General features: G+C 40.7%; 1 long non-coding RNA gene across 1 annotated transcript; it reads right to left on the bottom strand.

Annotated features, from left to right (window-relative positions):
• Window positions 1-7,637: 7,637 nt before the first annotated feature.
• On the bottom strand, window positions 7,638-19,170 carry LOC311209573. Its single transcript, XR_014618429.1, has 5 exons — window positions 18,840-19,170; window positions 17,013-17,101; window positions 13,352-13,441; window positions 12,435-12,531; window positions 7,638-8,114 (listed from the first exon to the last, which is right to left on the bottom strand). It is a non-coding gene; the product is annotated as an uncharacterized lncRNA (long non-coding RNA).
• Window positions 19,171-19,854: the final 684 nt, after the last annotated feature.

Genomic DNA, 19,854 nt, shown 5'->3' with positions numbered 1-19,854 from the left:
AAGGTAAATGTGGCTAGACTCTGAGTTATTTTAATGTTTTGTAAATATTGTGTACTCAAAATCTTCTCTTTACAACATTCTTATTCTTGTGAAAATAAACAAAAACTAAGGCATTCAGCACCACAGTAAGAGTAATCGTATTCTTTAAGGCATAGAGTTGTTTGGACTACTAGTATTTCCATTAGGGAAGTAATTTCTGTGTCTTTTTTTTTTTTTGTTGTTGTTTGTTTATTTGTTTTAAACATGTCTTGATTATTCATCAGGTTATCAGAAAACCTTTTCTCTCTCACTTCACCATTTTCCCTCATGTACTCATTTAAAAAAAAAAAAAAAAACGATAAAATAAACAACCTTTAAGTAATTATATGCTGTGCTACAGTATGAATCCTTCATAACCATTATAATGTTATATTATAAGTCCTTAATCAAGGACTCTATCTTTCTGCCGTAGTAAAAATTTCACTGATTTCAGCCAAACAGGGTAGGACTTGAAGGAAGTCTCATGAGGAGAGGCTTTGAAATCAAGTTCAAAATAGTTTTTGATTACTTCTTAGAAATGTATTTTGGTTTATTTTCCTAGTGACCCACAGTTATTGTTATCTTTATTTTTCCTCTTTCATCCATTTCTTAGCAAGTCATATATTCATAATTTTATTTTCAGATTCTCCTGGCAATTATGATTTAGAGACTCAGGAAACTTTCTCCCAAGCTCAAATAAGTCAACTGCCAGAGCTTCAAATTCTGGCAATCCAACTTCTCCAAGGTCTTGTAAAAATTCTGGGCTGTTATCTCCATATGCCTGATAGATTTTTATTTATTTATTTATTTATTGATCATAATTAAAACAGTCTGTCCTTTCTCTCTGACTTTAGGAGAATGGCAATGAGGCACAAGAGCTCTGGAAAAGGTAGAAGAAGAGAGACTAAAGTTATCAGCCCTGAAGCACTGAATCATCTATATTTCATCTACAGAAACATAGATGCAAAGCACTACCACCTGCTTCTTAATTCAGTTGTCTTCAGAGCAAGTCCACCAAGGCAGAATGTAACATCACAGTTAACATCAGGAGACAGAGGTAGTCTGGGGTTTGGATGGAACCATAAAAAGATTAAAAAGTCATTCAATTTGTAGGGAACATTATTATCTTTATGACAATTCTTACTCTCTTGTGTAATATATTAGACCTTCACAGTAACATGTTTTCAGTAATATCTAGGTTAAAACACACACACACATATGTATGTACATACATATACACACACAGTCTTTATAAATTTTATTTTTGTATATATTCTTTAAATACAAGAATATACGAAAAGTGGAATGATGAATGCAAAAGTCACAAAAATGACACTGAAAACTGTGTTGTTTTAGGGAGAAATACTTAGCCTTCAAAATAGCATTTTGAAAACTAATTCACTATGATGTTTTATTCTGTAGTATTTGTGACTCTGCTTTTATTTCTTAAGCCCTGATAGTCATTCTACAAATTTAATTGATTTCCTGTCACTTTTGAACAATCTTTAAATAGAAAGATAGACTTTCCTTACATTCAAGGCTGTGTGGGTTACTTCCCAGCTCCTTGAGCCTCAGTCTTCTTCCTTTTAAAACAAGAATGAGTTTTGGCAAAAAAATGATCAGATGTTAGAAGAGGAGATGCTGGAAGATCTAAACTTAATGACAGCCTTAATAGGCTAATGGAATTCCTGAGGATCTTCTTCACTGGTAATCTGATGCTTAGGGAAGCAAAAATGAATGTTTGATATGTTCCTTGGAAGTTCAGTTCCTCCCTGATGAGTCAAGTAGCTTTTTAAAACTAAACAAATGTGCCTCAGCTCCATCATTATAAGACTCAATATTATCACCAGGTTTTGCTCCTGAATAATGGGGAGAAGTTGAATGCCATATGAGAATGACAGCATCCATCTGAGGCATCGATATGTTGGCTGCCTCCTGAAACTTGACCTTGGCACTCATGGGAGTTCGGAAAACCCAGTAACTCTAAAGATTTGGATTTTGGGTAGTATTGCTTCTTATTTTCAAAAAGAGTTGGGTATTTAAAACTCTTTGATCTGGATCTAAGCTCTGCACAATGTCATATTTTTAAGTAGAATAAAGTTTGCTTTGGGAGACTGGATTTCTATCGAAGTGTGCAGTGCTGCACCAATAAAGCAGAACCTACCTACAATGAAACAAATACTCTAAAAAGAACAAATGTGTTTCTGGCATCATTCTTTTGAAATCAACATAGGAGATGAAATTAGAAGCAACCTTGTTAGGGCAAATGTTCTATTTTTAATAAACATTTTGCATAATATAGTAGTCTTAAAAAGATTCTCTTATCAAATTTGTTTTGATTTCATGAAAACGTACAACTATTATAATAAGCAGGCTTATCAGTTCAATTTTCTATTTTTTTTTTTTAATGTAGTTTTCTTTATTTTCTTTTTAGTTTCCTGCTTTATCATTCAGAAGGTTTGCACTGTATTCCTATACATATTTGGTTTGGTGCCCAGAAGTGTATTATTTTAACAGGGTTAGTTCATTAAAAGTTATTACTTTACAGGGGTTCTATCATGCATACATAACTATATGAATGCCCTTCTACAATGAACATTGTGGTACAGCTAACATTAAAAATCTTGCTCTTTCAGGTTCATCATCTCTGCCATTTCAAGTCAAATTGACTAATCCAGCACCTACCTTCAATTTAAAAAACAAAACCAAAAAAACTGACAAAACATAGTTCTCATTCTTTCTTCAATAATAATAGAAGAATCTTCTAGCCCTTCAGAAATGAAACTATCGGGACTGTGAATTGTCCTTCCTCTGTGCATAGCTATTAATATGCAGAATTGTCTCAGTCAAAGCCAGTAACCTATTTTTAAGAGACCTGCATAAGGAATGACTGCAATGCTCTATCAATATCCATTTTGATTACAATATTTTTGGTAACTCTATGTTGCTCTATCAAAAGTAGCTTTTTTAATTATTATTATTTAAAGAATATCTCCAGCTATGCAATATATTGTTGTTTTAAGATTTTGATAAAGTTTTGAATGACCAGTTTTCTATTGATGAGAACCTAGGTGAATTTGCAAGATAAATTAGTGTTTTTTTTTGTTTTTTTTTTTTTTTTTTTTTTTAAAAAAGTCATTTCCTTGAGATTGTTTCTATTAAGCTGCATCACAAGTCTATATAAGGGTAAAAATAGAAAATCTGTACAACCTTTACTGAGAGTTGGCATTAAAAGACTGAGTATCAGTGTAAATGTTATAACAGGGCATTGTGCTAATGTAGTTAGCCAAGAACCAACATTTTCAAGCTAACTGGAAGAATATGTTATATGCTAGTGTGATTTATGCTTATTTTATATATGATTTGTGCTATTAGGCTTAAAGGAGATGGGGCATATAAATGTTTTACTTCTTTTTCATCATTGCCCACCTAGAGTTTTGGAGGATAAGCTTGATACTATTTAAATTAATCTGCGTCATCTGACTAGGATTTTTAAGTCCTTTGTTGGCTGGGTTTCACATGTTTTCTTTATCTTTTCTTACCCTATACATCAACTAACTTGGGTTATATTCTTTATCCTGGTGCTGATGGGATGTTACCTGTAATTTCACTCCAGTGGTTCCATGATTACAGAATTCTTTGAGATGCAAAGACAGTTATGGGTGTAAAGAACTATGCATTCAATGAAACTTGGAATTGAGGAATTGCTGTAGTTATGCTTTAAAACATATTAATGGGAAACAGTCCCAGAACACAGAAAGTATTTTAGATATGTTGGAAGAAAAAAAAAAAAAAAACAAACAAAAGTGCACATCAATTATATAACCTGTAATCAGCATGAACAGTTTATATACTCAATGTATCTAATTCATGTTTGTGTGAAGTATTTGTCCATTGGCATTGTTTTCTACTGTAATGTAGTAATACTATTAAGTGTTTGGGGAATTACAGCATCTATGAAATGGTAAAGGAAAGAATTCACTCTGAACTTGCACAAAGTGGAGGATCTAGTTGTGTGGCAGCTGTTTTTGTGTGATTTTTTTATACATTTGAGAAGTTAAGTGTTTAAATTCAAATAAGAAATATGAAGATTATTTCTCATAAGTAGCTTAACTTAGTCTCCCTTAGTCAAACGTTGTGAGCCTTACAAATGTCTGTGTTTCACTACAATGAAGGTATTCTTGTTCACATGGCAGAAGACTACTCTTTCAACTTGAAAGGCAGAGAATGTTTGGCTGTGTGGAGTAGGCAGTTTGTTTGTCCCCCGTCCCCAATACTACTGTTTGCATGTGACATTGGACTCATTCAGTATGATTCTGATGCCTCTCAAGCAAGTGAAATCTTGAGATTCAATGAGTATGAGAAGTGTTATTTTGCTTCACATTTCTCTCTTGAAAACATACTGTAGTATTATGTGATGTGTAATGTTAGATGGTATTGTATGCTCAACTTAAAAACCTAATGGCAGCATCTGTTTACAGTCACTCCACTGTGATAGTATCTGTGATACTACTGAGTTCTGCATGATATATAAAACACTACTGTGTTTTTCATGCATATTGCATGGAAGTGATGATGCACGAATACTTAATAAAGTCTTTCTTCTCAAATCAAGGCTGTATTGAATGTAAAAGCATCATGAGGCTAACCTTCTGTGGCCAGTTCCCTTTGACTTCACTGGCTTGCTATCAAAAACAAATCTCCAAAACTTCAGTGACACCTCACCTGCATCTTATAACATTGGCCCGTTGATTTAAATGAAACACTATTAAAAATAAATAAATAATAAATCTCAACTTATTTCAGTACTCACTTTTAACACCATTAGACCATTGATTTTCCCCCTATTATAGTGTCAAGACTCAAATACTCAAATACTTCATAAAGACAAAAACAAACCTCAACATACTTGCAGTTGGTGGTTTTTTTTGTTTTGTTTTGTTTTGTTTTGTTTTTTTCCTAGTACCCTTTAAAAACATGTGTGTATGTTTATACATGTTTTGGAGGACAGCATGAAAACTACTAATGATGTTTTAAAAAACAAATGGATTAGCAGACCTTTTTCTCCATGAAAAGTCTGATATGATTCTTTTGTTGCTTTTCTGTGATGTTTTGTTCTTGTGTACTTTCTTGATTTTTATTTTTTTCTTCACCTTGAGAAAACTAACAAATTTTTCCAAGAAATTTAACTTACAATGAAGATAGTTGGGGAAGTCAATTATTTTTGCTTGCTGTCTTGAAATGGACTACAAGTCCGTTATTACTCAAATTCATGGTTGAATAGAGTGTGTTGCACATCTAGCCAGTACTCTGTGCTATAATGCTCTTCTTATTCTTTGTTTCTCAGAAGAAAAGTATAATCTGAACACTTTTTCTTCCATCCAGATCTCAGGTTTGATATCTGTTCAAAATATAACGTGCCCTCTGTGTATTGCAGTGTTCTTTGTTTGAGCTCTTCAGTCTGTCATTCATTTAGATTTTTGTAGCCACTGATTTAACTTGAAATCTATCCCTCTACATGCAAGACAATTTTGCCATTTTCCTTCAGAAGCCAGACAATTTATAGATGAGCTCAGACCAAATAAATCAGGGAAGATATATTTATAGGTTTAATATACCATATATATTAATATATATTTTTAATCACCATCATACTGTCACCCTGTAGAAATAATTAGCAGATGTGTATGCCATGCTTGAAGCTATCTGAACAGATACTGTTGCTGCTATTCAGGCTAGGATGCTTCAGATCAGCCAGTGTTTATGGTAGTCACTACATACTCCTTGTGTCTGTTAGTGATGAGGTGAGCCTTCTCCATTTGCCTGCACTAATTCACCGGAATGACTGTGTAACTATAATTATCTTCAGACTGAGTAATTTCTTCACAAGAGAACATTTACAGTAATTCCGAACAAAGAAATATAGATGCACACTTGCATTAACTTTAGCGCTTGGTGAAAGAAAAAGGCATTGACTCTTTTCTACAGCTTCTCTTCTCCTAGCATAAAGCCTCTGGAAACCTTCACACTTGTGTGCATGTTTGTTTGTTTGTTTGTTTTTGTTTTCATTTATTTTCTTTGCTTTGTTGTTGTTGTTTGTTCTGTGGCAGTGTATTCTATCTCAAACAATGATCTCTGTATTAGGTTAATTTATGTTACTTTCTCTTCAGTTGTAAACTCTAGTGGTTTGACTCCCCAAAATACTGATCCTCACACAATTCTACATGAATTCTACCAGGAGAAGCAGGAGTTGAATTCTAATTTGTCTACAATTTTGATGGTGAGTATTCAACTCTGGACATTTTTTGAAAGGTTAGCAATAATCTTTGTCTTCCTGTAGCATCATAACTGAACCTCAATGCAAAACATTAGCACCTATTTCCAAAACTCTTTTATTTATTTAAAGATCACGGAATAATGTGTGTGATAAAATAATACCAAAATGTAGTTAATATCTGAAGAAATGTTGTTTGGTAAAGGAACACTTCATTTAGATGTTTTTGCCTGGTGTGCTTTATTAGTACTATTATTCAAAATGTTTTATTTCCCAGAAAGTAGTAGTAAGGGATATACTTTCTGTTTTCAAAGACCATCCTAACAGTGAAGACAGGCAGCAGCTATTTTAAACTCTAGAATTTAATTCCAGCCATGTGTATTCGACTAGCACCATATGAAACTATGCACACAGTTTATTACAGATACTAGGACTTATAAGTGAAAGGAAAACAATTTGCCATGTCAAACATAATGTGTTATTTACAATAACACATTTTCTGTATGTTTAGAAGTAGAGCTTAGTGATATGGTTTAGTGGAGGACTTGTTAGTGTTAGGTCAGAGGTTGAACTCGATGATCTTGAGGTCTCTTCCAACCTAGACAATTCTGTGATTCTAATAGGTTTGAAGATCTTAGACATTAAAAAGTTAAATAATTTTAGATTATTCCGACCCCTGGACTCCCTCACACTTAAAAAGCAAAAAAAAAAAAAAAAAAGCAAAAAAAAAAAAAAAAAGTAATGCTAGAAGAAATAGTAGGAACCCATAACAAGAGAATTCTGAAAGCTAAGAATTTTACTTCTGTTCAAGCTGAATATTTCCTCTTTCTATCTTCAGATAGACAAACTTTGAAGTGCATGTATTAATGTATATTAATGTATACCATGAAAAGTGTAGGATATACAACGAATTCAAGAAAAATATTAACTTTGTTTTTTTCTACTTCAGGTGTTTGATACATTCAGCTTTAGTCACTTTATTAATTCAAGATTCTTTTGCATATAGTCTTCCTTATTATGCAGATCTCCACCCCTTGTATTTCTCCATAAGCTCAAAACAGTTGAGTAAAACTCACTAGAATCAAAAGTTCAGCTTCAGAAACAGTAATTGATTACAGTTTATTGTAGATAAATGGAGTTGTACTTTGACATACAGTGAAAGACCAGATATAGAAAATAAGTTATTGAATTGATACCAGAAAATACTGGTTAACAACACTTTACTGTTGTTAACAGTTTAACTATTTACATTGTTAACAATGTAAACAACATTTAACATTGCTAACATTTAACTGTTAACAACATTTTTGAAGGCAAAATAAACTGTTATTCATTAATTCAATTACTGAAAATTACTGAATTTTAGAACTTGAAGAAATACTGCTATCTGGTCTGGCTACCCCCACCCCTCGGGTTTCTGAATTATTTGTACCTTTATGATAGTTCTTACTTGCATATGGTTTAATTATTTTAGGGAGAAATATTGATTTTTTAGTCCAGTTAAATGAAGTATTTTTACTGTTATTAGTAACTTCCCATGATACTACATGCTTTGAAACAAAACCATTTTTCCAGAAAATCGTTGCAGAAATTGAAAAGTTGCAGCTAAAACTCTTTCATTGTGCAGATATTGTTGCTATTTTTATAACTTCTACTTGTATGAACTTTGATACTTCTTGTTCCAAACTGAAAAGGCAAAATCAAATGAAATAAACTTGAAAACCTGTAGGAGGTTTTCCCTGGAATAAAAGACCCATGTCAGAAGAAATAATAATTTGGCTGAAGGGGTTCTCTTGCTTTTTCTTCTGAATAAGGTCCACTGCTATAGAGACAAGAAAGGTGACACCCTTAGCAAGTGCTAACTTTCACTTACCAATGCCATCTTGCTAGTAAATGAGTCAACTTTTAAGGTAAAGCAAATACAGACATTACTGGATGTCGAATAAAGACAAATGAGTAACAGTATTATGACAAAAACAAGAAACGTACAATAAAGATTATTCAGTGGATTTTTAACTAAGAAGTTACGATTTTCTTAAGTATATTCATATCTACCAATGTTATATGCACTATAGCTAAAGATATATTGCTTTAAAAGAGTAGTCAGAGAATAATGGTTAAATTCCATAACATTTTAAAAAAGAATATACTGATGAGTAGGCAACTTCCTTCAGAGTCCAGAAGTTCTTCATCCCCTATGTTGTTAACAGAGAAAAATATCTAACAGTGCAAAGTGAAAAATGCAAGGGAAAAATGTTAAGTAGCTTTTAGGGGGATAATTCTGGTGAATAAAATAAAGACATCAATTTTATTCTAACAGAAATTATTGTCCAAACCACTTTCTGATAAGTAAAAGTATACTTTTAAGTTGTGAAAAGACTTATTACCAAATTAAAAATAATACCAAGCAAAACACAAAAGAAACTGATGCCTAAAGTTCATTATATTTTGAATTTGGCAGAATTTATGACCAGTCTCTGAGCTACCCTACCTGTCAAAATAGGCTAAAATTATCTCTGATCACTGTCCTTTTTTGTTGAAATGAAAACCCCAAGTCTGAAGAGTGAAAAGCAGGGGTACTTGGTTAAGTGCTTTGTTCTGTTCTTCTCAGTGGTTGCAATTGTATGTATAGTAATGACTGAAGTGCAAATACTGTGGGTGAAGGTGTAACTTTGAAAGGAATAAAGCTGTCTCTAAGGTTTCTAATAGACCATGCATAACTGCTACGGAAAGGCTTGCTTTTAACCCAAGAGAAGTCTGAAATGGAAAGAATTAGATTTGAGATGTTTAAACTTTGAAGGTCTCCTAAGAATATGCTCAATACTTGAATTTCTTGATTAAGAAAGGAAGGTAGGAAGGAATTTGGACAATCAATCAGCTTAACAGTTGGAACTGAAACTGCAAATAATAACTACAAATAAGAATGGTACCCTCTTAGAGATTCCTATACCGAGACAAGGGTATATTTTCAGAGGCTAGTCTGCAATCAGGCCTCTGACACATATTTTCTTATAAATGTTGCTTCTTTTTGAAATAATGAACAAACACTAAGATCACTGATCAAAGTATTTATTTCTGACTCTCATATATACTTAATGTTTCAGAAACTGCTTGGAGAGTCCCAGATTTGTGTGGCTGCCCACATGGGACCATGCTATGCAGAAACACTGTTGTATTAGGTGAATGAAAAAAGGTTACTATGAAACAGAAAACTTTGGAGAAGCTTGGCTTTAAGGATATAGCACAGCTTTAAACTGTGCTGGATAGTGCTCTGCTGCTAAAGGAACCACACTTATTACGGTGTTAATTTTAGTGCTGGCTGGGACTTCCAGCCTGGAAAGTAAGGAAGGAAATGGGTATGCATGGTCTTGTGAATTCTTGTTTCGTGTTCACTGCTGAATGAATCAGCAAAGTGCTGTTAGTAGCTAAAGGAGAAGAGGCTACCCTGTACTATATCAGGCTTGTCTGAAAGTGCTCTGAGAGAAAGCTTTTTTTTTTTCTTTTTCTCTGTATGTGTAATTGACCGAGATTTGTTCATCAAGAAGGAATTAAGAGAAATAGAATGTTTGACTTCTGCTCCGTCTGAATTAGAAGCAGGACATCTAGAGAAGGTTGTCCAGGAGTCAAAAACGTTAAGCTGCATCTTCTTACTATGTTTCCAGGAAACACCAATAGCTGCTTCTGAAAATTATCTTGGTTTTGGAACACTGACATGGACTGGAAAGAAAGATAAAAGGGAATTTGAGTTGACTATTCCTGTGTCCTTTATAAATTTCATTAGTTTTATGGACAAGCAGGACTAAAGGGAATTACTGGATTGAAACTCTGAATGTGGATAGGGCATAGGATAAGATGCTGGTGTTTTTCAGAAGCCATGTAGATTAAGGGGAAAAAAAAAAAAAAGGAAATATCTCCATGATTTATTTTTTAACTTCCTTGAATTAAGCTTCTTATCAGACTGTGTGGAATAAATCGGGTTTTTGTGAAGGTGGAAGCAGCACAATTTAGCTGTGGTCTCCATGAGAGCCCTCTATGAGGGCTAGAGCACCTCTATGAAGACAAGTTGAGGGAATTGGGGTTGTTCAGCCTGGAGAAGAAAAGGCTCCAGGGAGACCATACAGTGACCTTCCAGTACATTAAAGGTGGGAGAGACACTTTGTCAGGGAGTGGAGTGGTGGAACGGCTTTAAACTAGAAGGGTGTAGGTTTGGATTAGATGTTAGGAGGAAACTATTTCCTATGAGGGTGGTGAGGCATTGGAGCAGGTTGCTCAGAGAAGCAGTGGATGCCCCATCCCTGGAGGTGTTCAAGTCCAGGCTGGATGGGGCTTTGAGCAACCTGGTCTGGTGGGAGAAGTCCCTGCCCATGGCAGGGGGGTAGGAACAGGATAATCTTTAAGGTCTCTTCCAGCCCAAACCGTTCTATGATTACGTGGTAAGCCAAAAGTACTCTTTTGGTTTCACATAGAGTGGGAATTAGGATAGTTGATGATGAGGTGGGGGGAATATACTTCTTCATTAAACAGTTCTTGTGGTTAAAGCAGAGCCTGGGTAGGTACATAGGTGTGTACACAAAGTCTTAGACCATGTATCAGTCCTTCTCCACTGTGGACTCAGCATCCTCGTAAGGCTCTCAGCTGCCAGTACCGATGAGTGAGATCCTAAGATTAGCCTCAAACCTTAGCTGTATTTTCCCAGTGGCAGTGCAGTGTGCTAATCGCTGAGCCATTGGGATAGCCCTGTAGGGCATTCTTCTAATAGTTTTTCTAGTTCTTCCACTGATGTCCTTATACATCTTTTATGATTTCGATAGTGATGCTACTTTCCCCAGGCACTTTCCTTCTATCTTACTCTCCACTTGCTTTTCTTTTGAATATAGGGGGGAGGGGGCTACCTTAATCTTGCCCTTCACTCACAGTGCAACCTTTCAGAAAAGACATTTCCCTCGTCTGCTTTTCCAACCCTGAGTACATGTCAAGGAATTCTAAAGATGGAAAATATTTGAGCACTTCCTATTTATGTTTAGATGGTCTTTTTCCTGCCTTCATGTTCTATTTAAAGTTTTTTCTTATAAATGGATGCACAGCCAGTTCTTTTTGATTTAAAATTAAACTCCAAATATTTTCTTCAAATTGCACTCATTGCTTTTACAAAGGAATGAAAACAAAATGCAGCATGTGACATCATTTGAAGGAGAAAATTGTGTTATACTGTTCTAGGAAGAAACTACTTTTTTAACTGCATCTCTTTTCTAATGTGCGCTGCTGATAAATAGTAAAAAGAAATTCTTTCCTAACTATATATTTCTCTTGCATTATACATATATAAATTTCTTTGGGAATAACTTAAGCAATATAACTTGAGATATAAGGTAGCTGATATATGTGAGGTATTAATATGAAAAATATTTTCACTACATGTATGTTATAAAACTATTGGAATATTAGAGGCCAAAAACGTATAGTTCAGTTATAGTTTCCTCATCCATGCTCTGCCTACATACATACGTGTGTGTGTGTATACATTTTATATATATATTTATTTTCCCCCGTGGGTCCATCCTCCTTTGTTTTCTTCTCCTCTGTTATTTTCACTTCTCATCTTTGATTCACTATTACGCAAGGTCCTTTTGAGGAGCTTCTTTTGCTTCCCACTAACAATACGTATTGGTAGCAGCAACTGAAGCAACAGTCAGTGGACACTTGTAGAGATGGCACGTTGTAAAATAATAAATCGAATATTTAATACTTAGACAGAAGATGTGGACTTTATCTACACTTAATGGGTGGGGAGGCTGATTACTCATTCATAGCTACGCCACTTGTGAATGATGAGGTCACCCCTATCTCAGGAAGATAAATGCCATATCCTGTTATGACATATTCCTTTTATATAAAATTAGTTCAATTTTCTCACTACTGAGGAATCGGTATAGCTGAAAAAAAAAGTCACTTCAAGATAAAGGCATTTTTCTACTGTAATTCATTATATATCCTATTTTCATTTTATTTTATTTCTGTTCTGTTTTGTTCTATCTTATCCTGTTCTACGTATAGTATTTTACTCTCTACCTAAATGATATCTGACTAAAGTGAAGCAAAAATTAGATGATACAATGAAGCTTTGTAGCATTCTCTCTCATACCTGTCACAGGCTCCTTCCAACAGCAGATAATGAAAATTCAAAGTCAAACCATTTAAGTAAATGGAAATGAATTTCCAGAGAAGAGAGATTTTTTCACCTGTGAAAAAAAGAACAGTAGTACACTGACAATGCGAATAAAGATATAATACATAATTGTGATAGATAGGTATATGTAAAGCATAAATATTAAATGTTGTTATATTACAGTCATGTGTTTTTAATTTTTATCTTTACTATGCTTTCACCTAAGAGAGGAAAATCTGGAGCATGTTGTATGAAATAGCAGTACTGTATCAGAACCTTTCTTCGCTCAATCAATACTAAAGTAACTTGCAGAATATCTTACAAGAGTGTATGGTATTTAAACAAAAAGTATGTCTTTCAGACACCAGTACATGTCAATAATCTGAGCAAGATGAGAAATAAATTCATTAAAAAATATAGGGCTTGATTCTCATCTCGTTCACACTAGTACACTGCAGTGAATTCATTTTACAACATAGCATTGTGCTATGTTGTAGCACTGGTGATATGTGTAACGAATTGGGCCAAAGCAATTTAATATGGCACAGAGAATAAGCTGTGTTTTGCTATCATGATTAATTTGGGGGAGGGAGATATGAGCAATCAAAATGGACTTTTCTTCAGATATGAAATATGTTTTATTTGGTATCTTTTCAGGGCTATAAGAAAGAAGGAGCTTATGCATTCTACAGCCATTTACTAACCTACCTTTTGAATCCTGCTTGTCTTACAGCATACAAAACTATTTGTCAGTAGTTCCACTGACTCAATGGGGCTACTTGTTACAAAGACTGTCTTTTCAGTTACGTTAACACTTAAGATACTAATCAATAGTCATAAGATATCTTAAATAGCAAGAGAGTCTGATTTTGCTCACATGGATGAAAACTTACGACTTCTGGGGCAAAGCTGAATCGAGTTTGGCTAAAATCAGGCTCTCTGTCCAGGCTGTCCCTTTGCTACATGAAAATGCAGAGTTGCCACTGTAGAGAAGAGAGTGACAGTCAATGGATGGGGACTTCGCCATGATTACATCCACTGTACTGCCTGGCCATACATTGACAGACAAAACTACTGTAATGGACTGATCATTTGGAAAATGGCTACTGCCCACATTTAAATTCCTTTCAGTGTTATTCCATAGCCAATTAGAGTGGTAGCCCAGCCTATATTCATGCCAGTCTTGTACTATATTGTAAGAAAAAGGAAAGGAGCAGCTCAGAAGTCTTTAATTATTCCTCCAGCCATTTATTGACCTGCTCTCTAAAGGCCATACATGGGCCGTCATCTGCATGCAAAATTTCTATTGACATCACTGGGAGGGCCACAGGCAGATGGAAGGTACTTTGTAAACCTTACAGTTTAAATATGTTGTAAGAGAAAAGCACAGAATTGGAGGTTATTAAAAAAAAAAAAAAAAAAAGGCAGCTTTATCTAATATTGTTCTTTAAATATGGAATTTGCATAACATTTTTTCCTAGCAAGCAACATCCCCCCTTCTCTTCAAGCTACCTAACCTACACGTTTCTGTAAAGTCTTCATATTTAACACTCAAACAATTGATGTCCCTATAGTATAAACAGGATAGATAATGAATATAAGTGGGATAGAAAATTAATCCTACTTGCAAGGAAAGAGAGTCATAATTCACTTAGGCTTCTCAGCTCTTACGTTATGAGGTCTTCAGCTAACTCATGGGATCCATTCCACATCCCACAGATGCTCATTATGAATTCTTTTTATGTGCAACATGTGGGGACTAACCAGTTTCATATCTCCTGGTATTAGCTGCAATCCAAAGCATTTTGTATTAAAACAGAATGCAAACACAGATGCTATTTAATACAAAGGATTTGAATGCAGTCTCTGTTTTAACATAAAGTTGGTGTGTCTTAATTTGGTTTGGAACAGGAACGGAAAGAAAAGTCAAGATATGGGGATCTCGTCAGATTAGGAGCCAAGCTGTGATTGCAAGTGGCACACGCTTGCACGGGAAACGGGGTGACGACCAGGTGACAGGTTCGATTTACCGAAGCAAAGGTTGTAACGCCTTTGGGGCGGTGGGGCAGCCGGAGATGCTGCTGCAGCCTCCCGGGCACTACGCAGGCTCTGCCTCTTGTCCCAAGCGGCTCCTGCGGGAGCCGCGGCTTCCCCGAAAGTCAGGCGGCGGCGCGGCTGCTGCCCGTGCAAGGTGCACCGGCTGCCGGCTCCCCCGGGCCCCTCGCCCCGCTGGCGGGGAGTCCGCTTCTTCCCCCGCTCCCACCCCGGCCAAGCTTTTAGCTCCGGGTCCGGCCCTCGGGAACGCCGGGAGGTTCGGTGGGACCCTCTCACGGGAGGGGGTCCCCGTGTTCGCCCCCCCCCCCCCCTCTGCTGCCCCCCTTCCCCCGGGAAGGGGTCCTCGCCCCTGGCGGCGGGACGGGGCACGGAGCGCGGCCGCGGGTGGTGCCTTGAAGTGGGGGGGGGGGAGGCGAGTGCTCGGAGGAGGGGGAGAGGAGAAAAGGGGGGGACAACGCTGAGGGGACGGACACAAACGCGGCCGGGCGCGATGCGGGGGGGCTGCGGGCAGCCCCCGGCGGTACAAAGGAGCGGGGGCGGCTGGGGACGAGCCGGCGGGCTCGGCGCTGTGAGCACGGGGCGTGAGAGGGGGTCGGGGGGGGGGGGGTGTCGGGGGCGGATCTGCCGCGGGGTTTTGCGCAGCCCCCAGCGGTGTAATTGCTGGGTCGGAGCGGCAGCAGGGCTCGGCGCGGGCACGCACAGCGCACACCTTACAAGTTTGACTAGCAATAACATTGCTGCACACTAGGAGGGGAGGAGAGTCAGCTCCCTATAATAGGGCACAAACTCTGCCATTGCACAAAAGCGGCGCGTTTCCTCGCTGGTGAAAACCGTCCCTTCATAGAAAGAAAAGAAAGAAAGAAAGGAAGGGGGGGCTGGGAAGGGGGGGGGAGCAAAAGCAAGTTACCAAGAGCAAGAACTTGTGCTGCAACAATCCTCCGCTCTTCCTCCTCTCCTCAGGACTCTGGGAGCAGGGATATTCCTCCCCCTCCCCCCCGCGCAGTTGGCGCTAGCCCAGACTGTGGTCAGTCGCCTTTATTATTACTTCATTGAGACAGAGAAATCCTCTAAGACTCGCATTTTGGGTGGAGGGTGGGGGGTGGAGGGACGGGAAGGAGGAGGGAAAAAAGGCAACATTTGCTGCTCATCATTTTCACTGCACCGCTAAAGTAATTGCGCCCCCCTCTCTCCTCCCCGTCCCTCCTCAGCTTGGATTTTTCTCTTATATCTACAGCTTCAGTGGTATTAGACATACCTTTTTTTTTTCCTTTTTTTTTTTTTTTTTTTTTTTTTTGTAGCTCCGATATTCCCCCTCCCCCCCCCCCAAACCCTCGCGCGTTGCGTGCCTGCAATTCGGTGAAATTCCCCCCCCCTCACCCCAAGCCCCCCCAAACTCCTCTCGATCTCAGCCCGGCAGCTCACATCAAAGCGCCCTTCCTCACTCACAGTGGCCGCCACTCACTAATGGGATTGCAGCGTGCCTGGCTCTGCTGCTGCAGCCGCCGGAGGGAGAGTCGCCGCTGCTGCACCTCTTCGCCGACAGTCTCCGGGTGCTGAGCCGCGGGGATGATCAGGATCTTCCCGGATTTCAGCGTGCAGGTGACGGCGGCGGCCGGCGGGGCGGCCGGGGGGGTGCCGGCGGCGCCGGGTATGGGGCGAGCCGGCGCCGCGGCCAACGGCAACCCGCAAAACGTCCAGGGCATCACCTCCTACCAACAACGGTGAGCACCGAGGGGAGAGGGGTGTGCGGCTCTTCCCGAGGCTCCCTCACTTGCTTTTTCTTTGTGCTTTTGTGTTTCTTTGTTCCCCCCCCCCCCTTTATATATATTTTTAAAATCTCTCCTTGCTCTGTGATTGCTGGGGGGGGGAGCTTTGTCGGAGAGGAGGGTTTTTTATTTTCTTCTCCCCCACCCTTTTTTTTTTTAAATACAGCATCTTTTAAAATGCACTGAGAAGTAAACACAATCTCCTAGTTTTGTCTTGGATGAGCTGGAAAGCAACAATAGCGGAAAAAAAAAAAAAAAAAAAAAGTGAGACCCCGGCAGCTTAGCTTGGCTGCTGCAAAGTTTGGGATCCCGTCCGCTCATCCTTTCTAAAGAGGAATTTCTCAATGTCAATGCCTTGTGCAAATCCCAGTGTGTGGCAGCCAGGGGGATAATTGATCAAGGTATGCTGATTGATAATTTGCTTTCAACCAAGAAAGAGAACAATTTTCACTTGGGGTTGCACACTTGCAATTCCACATTGTAGTTTAACAATATTATCATGTCACCTGTTACTACAGGGAAATATAGCACGAAATCCTAAGTATACTCAGCACTGTTATTTTTTCATCCTAAATGCATTCTAATGCAAATGCAGGAAATTCACAGAGAGCGCCTTTAGGAACCAAAGCGCAGAAAGTTGGCAGTAAGTCATAATGAAGTTTAAAGACCTTCCCCATTCCCCCTAACAATCCATCGATACTTGCTGATACTAACACGAAGCTTAATTAATGACCTGACATTTCTTTGTGCTTCTGCGAGGCAAAACTTGAAGTTTGGCTCTGGTAGGTTTCTCTATGATAAGCTTAGCACTGAAGCCGAATCCTTAAAAAAAAAAAAAAAAAAAAGCTGTCAGACAACAGATAAATAAATGTTGCAGGCTGAAATCGGAACAAAACAGTTACATTTCTTTAAATGCAATAAAAATGTCACTGTCCCAACTATCTCGCTTTCCCACATAGCATTAAATTAAGTCCTGAGGAAAATACGATATAATCACAAGTATCCAAACTAAACATCTCTCTAATGTAAAAGCAAAACCATAGAAAGTTTTAACGTAATATTTCAAACAATTGGTTGAGGGGCCAGATTCAGATAATTTTGCTGTTCAGCAACTTCGAGTTGCCTCCTATAGTTTTGGAAAACACCAGCTCTATTTTCCATATGATTCCCATGATAGAAAACATTTGTTGGTAACTTTTGTAGTTTTAATGAAGGAAAAAACAATAGGAAGCTGATACTCCTGAAATAATCCCCGATGATGCCCCAGCACTTTCTCAGCTGAGGACCATTCGAAACTAAGCACGAGTCTCGTTTTGCTCAAGCAAACACCCCAATCTTTCATATCTAAACCAACTTGACTGTGAGAGATATAAAGAATGGATTAAAGTTGATTTCTTTTCACGGTTTCGGTATGATTTTTGTCACTTATAAAATATTTAAATTACAATGGAAACTGACGGACACTTTAACGAGGAAGTACAGGCAGCAATCACAATAGTTTAGTCTGTGAAGTGGGGAAGTCAAGGGTCAGAAATGTCAGATTGGCTTTTAGACAAATGAAAGAGACCTCTGGAGACTTTAAGTTAAACACAAGTATATAGACAAGGCAGCATGCGAATTTTCAGTACCTTGCGTTTAATAGTTTGATTATGTCAGCCTGTAATCAGACAGAAGTTAGGAAAGCACCACTTCTCCCCAAACTCTCAACACCTCTAATCCAAATATTGCTTAGCAGATACCCAAGCGCTCGGACTAGTAAGAGCCGAGAGCAGCCTGGACGTCTTGCAAACTAACCTAACAAGAGGAAACATTTTTGCACTTCTTCCAAGTATTAACTGTATCTTATCGGCAGCATAGCGCTCTTTCCATTGAACGATTTCTAAATTCGAGCTTTTTGTAAATGCTTAAAATACAGCAGCCGCCGCCACTTTCTTGAGCGGCTGCAAAAAAGCGAGGTGACACCTGTTAACTTTATTTTTTTTTTTCTTCTTCTTCTTTTTGGAGGCGAGGAGACCCTTGCCGGACAGAAACGGCATGTGGCACTTTACAGGTCGCCCCTCTCGCCAGTTCTCTACCCGCACCCCCGAGGCGAGCCGCGGCCGCGGCTGCGCCCGCGCCGCTTCCCCCGGCAGCTGCGCACCTGCGCGGCGGAGGCTGCGCGGCCGCGGGGCGGGTGATGGCGGGGGGCTTCCCCCTGTGCCCCCCTCCCTCCTTCCCTCCCGGGGGGCTCCGCGCAGCGCCAGGAGCAGGGTTAGGGGGGGCCGGCCGCCTCCTGCGGGAGGAGACCCCCCCGGCCGCCGGCGCGCACCCAACTTCCAGGTGCTCCGGCAACTTTTGCCCCGCTTGCAGGCGCGTTCCCGTCCCCTCCTCCCCCTCATGCCCCCCCTCCCCTTTATTCTCTCCCACCCCCCCCCAGGCACAGTGGCAGAAAGGTTTGTCGCGGAGAAATGCTCCCGACGGGCCGGGCTGACCCGTCCCCCGAGTGGGTTTCCCCGGGAGCAGGATGAGGCCCGGCAGGCTGTCCCTTCCAAGGCGGCGGCAGAACGAGCCGCGAAGTTACCTTGGAGATGGAAGCTTTCCGCGAAGGAGCGCTTTCTCCTTTAAAGCTCCTCGCGCCCGGCTTTTCCCGACGTCCTGGAGGAGACAATTAAGAGATAGCGGTTTCTTTCCCCCGCTCCTTTCTTTCGGGCTCAGTTTCATAACGTCCGGTGAAACGGCAGCAAGTCCTGCCCCCTTCCCCGGCCGAGCGGCTCTGCGCCCCCGATCCCGCCATGGGCGACCTTGGCCGCGGAGGGGACTCAGGGACTAGCAGGGGGCTGCCCGGGGCCGTTGCCGCCCGGCCCGGGGGCACCCCGCCGCCCCCTCTCACGTCGGGGTAGGCACTGCCACCGCCCGGGCCCGCGGGAGCCCTCGGGGATGCCCCGGCCGTGGTCGGGGTGAGCCCGCGGGGTCTCCGCGCCCGCGGAGCTGCGCGGGGAGCACCCCCCCTCCCCCGCCCTCCCGCCCGCCTCGGCCCCGCTTCCCCGCCGGAGCCCAGACTCCGGCGGAGGAAAAGTGTGCGAAACTGCAACTGAGTGGCGTTGTTGCGCCGGCAGCGGAGCCTGCGTCCGCTGCACGCAGAGTGGGAGCGGAGCCGGGGAATCAAGCTGGAAAATGCCCAGAAATACTTTCCCGGCGGTCAAGCCCGGAGAGCCCTGACTCCCCTCCTTCCCTTCCCAGCCCCCGCCCCGCTCGCCCCGTGCCCCGGCGCCCCGCGGAGCCCGGCCGCGGCCGCGGGGGTGCGAACGGCGGCGTGCGGGTGTGCGAGTGTCTGGGTGTGCGTGTGTGTGTGTGTGTGTGTGCGTGTGTGTGTGTGTGTGCCGCACCTGCCGGGCGATGCCAGCGGCCGGGCTGCCCGCCGGGGCTGCGTCGCGGCTCGCTCTCCCCGCCGCCGCCGCCGCCGGCCGCCGCTGCCTGCGCTGGGCATGTCTCTGGGGCCGGCGGGGCCCCGGCTCCCTCCGCTCCTCGGCTTATGGACGGCGGCAGCGGCTGCAGCAGCGCTAGCGAGCGAGCAACCTGCACCAGGACCGCGCGGA

This window comes from Netta rufina, assembly GCF_964035555.1.
Source record: "Netta rufina genome assembly, chromosome: 5".
In the NCBI taxonomy this organism is placed as follows: Eukaryota; Metazoa; Chordata; class Aves; order Anseriformes; family Anatidae; genus Netta; species Netta rufina.
The sequence above is the reverse complement of the archived record's forward strand: the minus strand, read 5'-3'. Positions and strand labels throughout refer to the sequence as shown.